General features: G+C 37.6%; 1 long non-coding RNA gene across 1 annotated transcript; it reads left to right on the top strand.

Annotated features, from left to right (window-relative positions):
• Positions 1 to 736: 736 nt before the first annotated feature.
• Positions 737 to 2679, top strand: LOC132040863 (uncharacterized). The gene is made up of 3 exons (XR_009410799.1): positions 737 to 890; positions 1041 to 1093; positions 2406 to 2679. It is a non-coding gene; the product is annotated as an uncharacterized LOC132040863 (long non-coding RNA).
• Positions 2680 to 9657: the final 6978 nt, after the last annotated feature.

Here is a 9657-nt window from a genome sequence, read left to right as displayed (position 1 = left end):
TAACTCTTTTTGTGGTAGTTTTATTTGAGGTATGCAAATCAACATGATTTATATAATTTGTGACGATTACTGAATCCTACTCATATTTCGCTTCATAATACAAAATTCTCATATACTTTACAATATTTCATTAACCTTCCTCATTTTGATTTATTCGTAACAATTTCATTATTAACTTTATGAAGTACATTTTTTTTATTTTTTTGTTTATTCTTGTTATATAAAATGTGTATATTTTTCTTTAGAAATTATATCACTTCATATTTTTTCTTTTTGTATTTGTATATATTTTAAAACAGAATTTAGATGTCAGATCAATAGTCATATTTATTCTATTCATTTTTTTATACATCTGAACTTTATTTAAGCTCGTTTTAAAGTAATTGATTTTGTAAGGACAACATTAAATAGGAGTACAAGTTACTATTATTCTAATAATAAAAAAAGAAAAAAATTGAAGTACAGTAATAGTAATAGGAGCACTTTTTATTATTCTATGTACTTTAATAAGAGAAATTCTTTTTCATTTGGACTCAAACTTTCCCCCAAAAATTTGGAAAATCCCTAAAGACCAAATCTTCCCCCCTAAAAATTTAAAGCCCAACCATATACTAATTCCCCCTCCCCACGAAATAAAAACTGAAACCCTTCCCTCAATTCCCTTTACGTCTCTCTCTCTCTCTAACTTCTCTCTCTCTCTCTCTCTCTCTCTCTTTTCTCTCTCTTTCTTATCTTTCTCTCTCTTGTGCTTGAATTTTATGTACGTTAGTTACTCTTTTTATTTACTTTTTCTTTTGTAGGTTTTACAAAGTGGAATCTTGAAAGAGATGAATTAGATGAATTGCATAATATGGTTCTTTGCGTTGAATCATATTGTTGTGGATGTTAAGGTAATACTCATCTGTGAGATTTAGGATTCACATTGCATTTTGAGTTCCATTTTTTTTTTTTTTACTTTTTTAAACCGTGAATTTTGGGATCTAAAACATTTGACTATTTCAAGTTTTGTCAAACTTATATCCAGCCTTAATTGATTTCAGGTAATATTCAATTCTAGTTTTCTATGTTAAGGACCATGTGGTTGGAAAAATAGGTGGGCTCCTTGGAGTTTGATTTTGCTATTTTTTTAATCATATTTTTTTAATTTCTAATAGGCAAAATACATCAAAACCCCCCTGAACTATACACGAAAAGTCGATATCACACCTAAACTATACGGACGACCTATTACACACCTGAAATATAAAAAAGTGATATTATTTACCCCCTCACGGACATTTAACCAGTCTCATGTGTGGAGGTGTTTCACACGCGCGCGACACGTCAGCAACACGTTATTTGCTTTTTTCTCTTACTTATTTATTTGTGGGCCCCACGTTTTAAAAAACTTTTTCCCTTTTCATTGTGTCTTCTTCACTGTGCCTTCCCCTGTTTGTTTCTTCACTTCATCTCCCATGGAGATGAAGTTTTTTAAAAAGTTTTTCCCTTTTCACTTCATCTCCATTAAGCATGCCCCCCGCCCCTTCTTTTTCATCTTCATTTCCTCCACTCCCATTCCACCACCACCACCACGACTTCTTCTCCTCTAACGCCACTCCCAAAATCCTTCATCTTCTTTTTCTCCATTTCACCAGAATTGAACAAATCCAGAAGTATTTTCGTCCCACTTACACTCAAATTTATCCAAGATTAAGAAACAATGCGTAACTACAATGAAGAAATTGCACGAATTGCCCTTCAAATGAACTTTTAACAACAATGAAGATATTGCACGAACTGCCCTTCAAATGGGAAATTTTCATTGCACGCATCGCCCTTCAAATGGAAAATTTTCTTCATTGTTTAACAACAATGAAGAAATTGCACGAATGCCTTCAAATTTGAAGAAGGGTTGCACGACCTGCTCCTTCAAAGAATTTCAAAAAAAAAAAAAAACACCACAATGGGGCGGCGGCGTGGTGGCATGAACGGAGAGAGAGAATAATAAAAAAAAAAAAACAGGGGATGAAGAGAAGGGGGAGGGGCATGAAGATGGAGTGGGGGTTGGTTGGGTTGGGGGATGAAGAAGATGAGGGTGGCATAGGTTGGGGATGAAGAAGAGGGTTGGGTCGGGTGGAAGGGTGGGGATAGGGTGGGTGGGGATTATAAAAATATATATTTTGTAATTAAAAAAAGAAAATAATAAATAAATTTTAATTAAAACGCGCTTATTTTTCAATTATTTTTATAATTTGTGCCACATATTTTGTCGGGTGGTATTAATATCACTTTTAAATGTTCGGTGTGTGTAATAGGTCGCCCGTATAGTTTAGGTGTGATATCGACTTTTCGGGTATAGTTCAGGGGGGTTTTGATGTATTTTGCCATTTCTAATATGCACCTTTATGTTTGGTTTGATGTCATAGCACTTTTTCATCTTCATCAGAAGTTCCATGCAAAAATAAGAGTCAAGAAGAGAAGTCTTAGAGTGGGAAGGCTCGCCATAGAGATTCCAATTGCTGCTTCGTATGAAGGCTCGCCAAGTGACCATCAATCAATCAATGTTCTTGTAGTCACTAGTCACCATTAGAGTTTATTCATAGTATGTAGTTAGCAATCTTAGCATGATAGGAGAATTTTGTATTTCTTGAGAAACATTATTTAATGGTGTTATGAGATTTATAAAAATATAGTTTGTCGAGTGATTCTTTTATTTCAATTCAAAATTCTTTTGTAGTGTATGACTTGTATATCGAAATTATTTGAATGATTATGGTATTAGAGTAGGTTTTTTTAGTATATAAAAATAAAATGAAAGAGCTATTGACTAGGGATGATATTATGACATTTCTTTATGTGTAGCAATGATGGGTATGATTTCTTGACATTTCTTTATATGTCGCAATTAAATTGAGTTAAAACTCAAAACATGTGACATTTACTAAAAGTCGTAAATAAATGTTACTAACTATTTTGCCGACATTAATCTAAGTGTTGGAAAATTTAATGTGACATTTCAAAAAAGTCGTAAATAAATGTCGAAAATTCCCGACATACAAATATACGACATTTGTACTAAGTGTAAAATAAATGTCGTTAAGTGATTTTGCGACATTTATGGCACTTAATATGACATTTATAAAATGTCGTCATAGGCCTAATTTCTTGTAGTGTACCCGGCTACCCCCACCCGACACCACCACTTCACCCAACCCCCCACCCACCCCCTCCCAAATTTTCTATTAACATATTTTATTTTACTTTTATAAAAAAAATTATAAAAAATGGGAATTTTTTTCTTACCCCAACCCACACCAAATTTAACAACGCAAATTTCTCATTTTTTAGAAAATAAAAAATAAAATATATGAAGTAGAAAATTCGGGAGGGGCTAGGGGTCAGGAGGATGGGGGAGGGGGTCGTTTTGGGTTAGAAAACAAAAAAAACCTTTTAAAGACAATTAAAATTTATTTGGAGGGAGGGTGGAGTGTTGGTCTGCGTACATCCTACCCTCCTAGACTCCACTTGTGGGATCACACTTCTAATTTTGGTTATTGTTGTTGGGTGGTGGTCGGGAGGTGTGGGTGGGGGGTGGGGGTGGGTGGAGGGTCGCAATGGAAGTGGGTGGTGTAAAAAATCAAAAGAAATTAACTTTAAAAAGCTTTTTTTTTTAATAATTAAATTTGTTTTTTAGGGTGGGGGTGTTTGGTGGTATAGAAAACCAAAAAAAAATTAATAACTTTTTAAAACATAATAAAATTGGAGGGGGCATGGAGGGGTGTAATAGGAAAATATCTTCCAGCAGAGATTCAGTCAATACATGATTGCTATAGTTTCTCCTGATATCTTGCTCTATTAATAGTATTCCTTATATATTGATCTCTGTAAATAATATCCCTGATTCCTTGCTTCTTTCCTTCATTGTACTCATGTAGCCACTGTATAAATAGGCTTCTATAATCAATAATATGGTAGGGGTCTTTACCATCACTCATATCTTTTATATGGTATTCGAGCCATCCGCCATACGGCTATTTTTTTTTTTTCTGCTGTCACAACCAGAAATGTCCAACGAAACTGTTAATAACACCTCAAATTCTTCTCTTATCTCAGCCATACCAGTAATAGATTCCTCTAACCCAACCCAAATTCTCTTAATTAATACCACAGCTCTTGCCCCAATCAAACTCACCTCCACCAATTACTACTCTTGGCATACTCAATGGGATTCTCTTCTTGTTGCTTATGACTTTGAATCCTATGTTACCACAAAACCAGATGATCACCCAAAAACATCCCTATGGACACGACAAGATCGCTTGCTACGCAGTGCCCTTGTCTCTACTTTGTCGCCCGAGATAGTTCCTTTTGTAATCTCGGCCAAAACCTCATATGAGGTCTGGTATACCCTTAAAAGCATGTATGCCACCCTAAATCATTCTCACTTGATGAGTCTCCGTGAAAGCCTTTCTAAAGCTTCCAAGGAGAATATGTCCATCACAGCCTATATTCAAAATATTAGGCAACTCTCTGATCAGCTTGCCAATGCTGGCGCACCGATTTCTCGTGACGATATTATTTTGCATATTCTGAATGGTTTACCTGCAGATTATGATCTAATCTCCGCTGCCATTCAAGCAAAAGATACTCCAATCTCTATTGAAGAACTGCATCAGAAACTTTTGGATTTTGAAGCCCGGCTTAATAAAAAGAAAGCTGCCATTACCGCACCAATAACGGCCAATGTTGCACAAAAGCAAGGAAATTCTAATTTCAATAGGAATTCTAGGCAGCACAATCACAAACAAGGAAATTCCTCTACCCTTTTTCGGGGCACCAACAAGGGGGGCCAAAACTCCTCCAATCGTGTCATTTGCCAACTATGTGACATTCCTGGTCATACAGTGAAAACATGTTGTCGTATCCTTGGGATCTTTCCTTGGATGCAACAGCAACAATACCAGCCATCTAAATCTTCTCATGCTCCTCGGGCAAATGTTGCGACGGCTTCTACTGGTAATTCTACCAAGTGGCTTCTCGATTCAGGCGCATCTCACCATGTCTCTAATGATCTTCAGAGTCTCTCTTTACACTCTGAGTATGATGGTAATGAAGATATAGTGGTCGGTGATGGTAATACTCTTCCCATAACTCATACTGGATCCTTCATTTTGCCTTCTGCTGCTAGACCTTTAACCCTTCAAAATGTTCTTTGTGTACCAAACATGAAGAAAAATCTTGTTTCTGTGTATAACTTATGTTGTGATAACATGTTTCTGTCAAGTTCTCACCATTTAACTTTATTGTGAAGGATCTTTGCACGGGCAAGCCACTGGTGGAGGGGACGCCTAAAGATGGTACATATGAGTGGCCAACCGAATTCTCACATCAAACCATGCCATCCTATACATCACCAAATGTTAATGTTGTTTCTAAAGTTTCTGCTCAACGTTGGCATCAACGACTTGGTCATCCTTCTTCCAAAATACTACATCGTGTTTTGAAGTAATTTTCCTTTTCTGGTTCAATTTTAAATAAAGACTTTGTTTGTAATTCGTGCAAATGCAATAAAATGCACAAATTGCCCTTCTCTGTCTCTCCTCTTACAAGTTCGTCCCCGTTAGAACTTCTCTACACTGATGTATGGGGTCCAGCTCCAATATCTTCTGTTGCTAATTTTAATTTTTATTTGATTTTCGTTGATCACTTCACAAAGTATATTTGGCTTCTTCCCATGCAACGGAAATCTGATGTCTCCATTATCTTTCCAAAATTTAAGGCTACTGTAGAAAAGTTCTTTCAGAAACAAATCATCTCTGTATATTCTGACAATGGGGGCGAATTTATTCATCTTAAGCCTTTATTTGAGCAACATGGAATTTCTCATTACTTAACTCCACCTTACACTCCTGAACACAATGCCACAGCAGAACGTCGACATCGCCATATTGTCGAAACTGGACTCACATTGCTACATCTATCTCACCTTCCCATCTCATTTTGGTCTTTTGCCTTTCAAATGGCAGTTTACCTTATTAATCGTATGCCTACTCCTCTTCTCAGTCATGATTGTCCTTTTGAACGTCTTTTTGGTCGTAAACCTAATTACTCCAAACTTAGAGTTTTTGGATGTTTGTGTTACCCATGGCTTAGGCCATATGCCAGACACAAATTAGAGACCCGATCCACTCCTTGCATTTTCCTGGGGTATTCTAAGAACCAAAGTGCCTATATTTGCTATGATCCAGCCAAATCTAAATTTGTTATCTCGAGGCACATTGATTTTGTAGAGGATACATTTCCTTTTCAGAATTTTGATTCTGATTCTCTAAGATTTGATTCACCAGACTTATCAAGATGGCTTCCCCCTCATTTTCTCATACCAATCTCCAATGTATCCTCTACAAATAGCATACAAAATATTCCCTCTCTTCCTACTCCTCAAACAGATTCGGTGGCCACATCTACTTCACTCTCAATAGCGTCACCTTGCCGTCTGGAAACCCAAATTGTCATTCCTTCCTCTCAGGTAAATGAAAACTCCCCCCACAATACGGAAATGAGATCATCTTCTCATTTGGATTCCTCCAGTCCTCCATGTCCCGTGCCTGAATCGACGCACCATATGATTACTCGCTCAAAGAACAACATTTCTAAACCGGTAAATCGCCTTTCCTTAGTTGTTCATACCACACCCAAAATGTCTCATTCTAGTGCATCATCTATCCCACCTTCACAATTGCCTACCATGGATCCATCTAATGACCGCCACTTATCTTCCTCTCTTTCATTGGAGCCAAGAAATGCTTCTGAGGCTTTAAAGCATCCACAATGGCAGGCTGCCATGAAGGCTGAAATTGATGCTTTAAAAACCCAAGGCACATGGACTCTTGTTCCAAAGGATGCATCTAAAAATCTTGTCGGATGCAAATGGGTTTTTCGAATCAAATATAATCCAGATGGTTCCATCAACAAGTACAAGGCACGACTTGTCGCTAAAGGTTTCCATCAAAGACCGGGGCTTGATTACGGTGATACCTTTTCACCGGTGGCTAAACAAACAACTGTTCGCACAAGACTCGTCGTTATCAAAAACTGACCTCTTCGACAAGTGGATTTTAATAATGCTTTCCTTCAAGAAACGCTACAAGAGGAAGTTTACATGAATCAACCACCGGGATTTATTGACTCCTCTAATCCAACTCATGTTTGTCGGCTTCATAAGGCCATATACGGCCTCAAACAAGCACCTCGTGCATGGTTTTCTGACTAAAATCATATCTGCTTGTGTAAGCATTTAGTATGGCACACTCAGATAATTCTTTGTTCATTTATGCATGCTCAAGTGTCTTATTGTATTTGTTGGTTTATGTTGATGACTTGATCATTACTAGTTCTTCTTCTCTTGCCATTAACCAATTTGTTGAGCGTCTTGGGAATAGGTTTTCCTTGAGAGACCTTGGTGGTCTGGATTATTTTCTTGGCATAGAGGCGCGTCGAACTACTGAAGGTTTGTTCCTGTCCCAACATAAGTACATCTTGGATATCCTTGAACGTGCCCCAGATGCTTGAAGCCAAGGCAGTTTTAACTCCACTTTCAGTCACTCATAACTTAGCTCGTGCTGACAGCTCCTCTTTGACTGATCCAACTCAGTTTAGAGTACTCCTTGGCTGCCTCCAATATCTACAATTCACTCGTCCTAATATCGCATTTGCTGTAAACAAGCTTGCCCAATTTTCAAGCGAACCTACTGAACGCCACTGGTCTTCTCTCAAGCGGGTCTTACGCTATCTAAAAGGCACCGCAGATCATGGGATTTTTCTTAGTCGCAATTCTCCATTTATTTTGCATGCTTATTCAGATGCAGATTGGGGGGGAAACAAAGATGATCGGAGCTCAACAAGTATGGGCAAAAATCCAGTATCTTAGAGCTCTCGCAAACAAAGGTCTATTGCAAGATCATCGACTGAAGCCGAGTATCGTGTTGTGGCTTCTGTTACTGCTGAACTTTGCTGGATTATTAATCTTTTTCAAGAATTATTTGTGTTACACCTCGGCAATTTCATGTCGTTGTGTCGTGAATAGACTGACGTCGGTTAAGGCGGACACAAGTCCTTCACGACTACAAGAGGGTGATTGGTAGCCTTAATGTATATACGATAAGATTTTTAAGTCATAGGACTTGGTGAAACTAGGTTCGTCATGGAAGCGAAGTATAAGCTATGTTTGGGAAGGATTTCATGGCTATCGAACTAAAGAATATTTAGTAAGGTCTTGAGGATGAGCTATAATGTCCATTAGATCATTAAAGATGTGTTACACGGGTACTAAGAAGGTTCCATAAGGATCCGAGATCAAACGAAGCGACGAGAACGAAATTGGAAAAACTGGGGATTATACGGTCATATATACGGACCGTATATTTTATACGGCCCGTATACCTGACCTTACAACCCTTCCAGTGAAGGGTGGTTCTCTGGAGAAACATACGGTCCAATATACGATGTATAAATTGTACGGTCCGTATAGTGGACCGTATAGTTGAGTCGAGTCCGAGTGCAATTTTTATATATGCACGGTTCTCTCTTCTTTTTCTCACTTTTCACCTCTCTAATCTTCCAAAAACCTCTAGAACCCTCTTCATAACACCTTAATACATATCCAAGAAGGGAAATCAAGGATCAAACACCAAAAGTTGGTAGAATTAAGGGTGTGAGTGCTTCCTAAGGGTAGGCAGAAGTTGAGAATCTCTTTGGTATTGCAGTGGAGTTCTTCTCAAGTGAGGTATTCTCATCCAAAGATCATCTCTACATAACCAAAGGTGAGTTTTATGATTATTTCATAGTATTAATGGTGTTGAGGAAGTGTCATGTGAATGATATGCATGATGTTGTATTATAGTTGTGGTTATGGAGGATCTTGGGGGATGAATTTAGAAGTTGAATAATGTTTAACTTGCGGAAATTTACGTATTATGATATTATGGATGTCGTTGTGTTATTTGGAAGCGGTTTTATTATTTGAGGGAAAGTTGTTGAAACAAACGAAGTGCTGCCCAATTCTCGTTAGCCTTATTCGCTTTAGTTTAGGCTTAAGTATACCTTCGACAATATAACCTTTGTACGAACCCCTTTGTATGTAGAATTGTAAGCCGGAAAGAGAGCTTTTAGTCGACATCGTTAAGGAGATACAAAGGTATGTTAGGCTATCCGCTTTTCTTTCAAAGGCATGATCCCTATGTTTTGATTCCATACATGACGTCCATAATCTTTCTACTCCTAGAAATGCCAGAAGTCCACAGTTTCTAAAGAATCTTACGATGACTCCAATCCTAGAGATTTTCAAGCCTAAGTTTCTAAATGATTTCATGACGTGACTGAGTGAGCTATAAAGCATATGGCCTCAGCTTATGTCGAGGTGAGCTATATAACATATGGCCTCGGTTCATGTCATGGACCATTCAAAGTGAAACCTAACGGCGATAATGACGCCATAATGTACTCGGAGGTTTACGACCTTACGTCACTCCGAGAGAGCGCGCTTTATTTGGGCTCTCATGCATGCTACGTATATTATATATGTATATATATATATATATATATATATATATATATATATATATATATGTATATAGGGGATATGGGGAAAGGTGAGCGCTATAGACGCGCATAGCCACA

Source organism: Lycium ferocissimum, chromosome 12, assembly GCF_029784015.1.
Source record: "Lycium ferocissimum isolate CSIRO_LF1 chromosome 12, AGI_CSIRO_Lferr_CH_V1, whole genome shotgun sequence".
Taxonomy (NCBI): domain Eukaryota; kingdom Viridiplantae; phylum Streptophyta; class Magnoliopsida; order Solanales; family Solanaceae; genus Lycium; species Lycium ferocissimum.
Note: the sequence above shows the minus strand (reverse complement) of the source record. Positions and strands in the feature narration are given on the sequence as shown.